The following is a 1851-nucleotide window of genomic DNA, read 5'->3' on the forward strand; positions in this document are numbered from 1 at the left end:
CAAAAGCTAAGAATAAGCTATGAATTTTAAAATACTGAAATGATTTTAAATAAGTTTTCTTATACATTTTATTAGCTTCAAAACAATACTGAATCTCAATTAAATTTCAAACTAGAAAAAAATTTATATTGCTGTAGTCTATTTACTCATACTATGTTTCTGGTTAAACTATGGTTTATATCATAGTACACTTGTTTCCCTGTTGACTCAGACAGTAAAGAATCTGCCTGCAGAGCAGGAGACCTGGGTTTGATCCCTGAGTCAGGAAGATCCCCTGGAGAAGGGAATGGCTACCCACTCTAATATTCTTGCCTGGAGAATTCCTTGGACAGAGGAGCCTGGCAGGCTATGGTCCATGGGGTTGCAAACAGACACGACTGAAGCAGCTTAGCACAGCACACAGCACCCTTTTTTCAAGTTGACAGTTGTATTACAATAGTAGCATAATTGCATACTTTGAAATTAGTGTCTGTTTTTTAAACTTCCAATGTCTTAAGAGACACTGTTTCTAAAAATTTCTTTTTGTAACATTGATATAATTTAACTGGAAAACTGATATTTGTTGCAACTTAAAGAAATTTATATCCAAAACACAAGTAGAAATTGTTTGAGGTCTGTTTTTATCTCAGTGAGCAAATGTGGCCAATTTTAAGAATTGCTTCAAAAAGGCCTAAGATAAACTATAGTTAGTTATTTAAGATTGTTTCCACATATCTGGCAAATATTCTATTCATTTTTTGGACCTCTAGAAGAATGAATGGATGAGTGAGTGTCATGCCTAATATTCTATCAGAAGCATACATGCAAAAATATCTTTGATAATAACAACATTTTAGGGTAAAACAACAAATATTCTGGTAATTTTATGCATAAATGCTAGGGAATTAAATTTAAGAATAGTTATTTTATGGGTCGAGTTTCATGCACAGTTTGTTTCCATAAACATTTTTTAAAATATGCTTTCACTGTTTACAAAGACAAAGCAAATTAGAATTGAGGCAGTTATATGGAAAAATTCTGAATCACCTGCTTTCCTCAATTAGATGATACTTAATGGAAGAGAGTACATCATATGGTAGAAAAAAGTTTGCAATAAAGGCTAGAAAATCTTATTTTGAGTACAGGTTCTGTTGTGAATTGTGACTAGCCACAGGGCTTGGCTGGCACTCAGTGTCTCATTTACAACAAGGAAGCCTGGATTTACATTCTCTCAAGGCCTTCCTACCTCTTAGGAATTCCATTTCCAAAATAACCTTTTTGTTTTGGCCTGAATTCTACTCTTTATTTTAATGTGTAGATCGTGAGAAAATTGATACCACAACTAAGAAAGCAGCTTTTAAAAAATACAGGAGTCTTCCAAAGGTATTCACCAATGTGTTTTACCTTGATATGAAACAAGAATTGGTCTTCAAGCTTTTACATTCTTAAAACAAGCACATGGAAATATTTTTGTCACTTCTTTACCCTTCGATTTTTATTTTAAGTTTTAGTAGGAAAGAAAAGCACCACCAAAATGACTTAACAATTCATCTTAATGTGTTTTTGTGGGAATGCATGCATGTGTATGTCTCTATATATACGTGAGGCTCTCAAACCCTGGACACATCTTAGAAATATTTCAACTTAAGAACAAGTCACAGACAACTCTTTTCAAAGTCAGTGTATATGATAATTGTAGGTAAAGAATATAACACTGGACCTTTTAAAATGTTTATCCTGTGTGTAAATGTTTATGCTATTAAATTTAATTACAATTTTTAGAGTAAAGGGGAAATTACTACTTTTCATTCTGTGAAAAAGAAAAGAACTAATACTTGTCTGGATATTTAATCCTAAAATAGAATAGCAAAG

Source organism: Capricornis sumatraensis, chromosome 2 (genome assembly GCF_032405125.1).
Source record: "Capricornis sumatraensis isolate serow.1 chromosome 2, serow.2, whole genome shotgun sequence".
Taxonomy (NCBI): domain Eukaryota; kingdom Metazoa; phylum Chordata; class Mammalia; order Artiodactyla; family Bovidae; genus Capricornis; species Capricornis sumatraensis.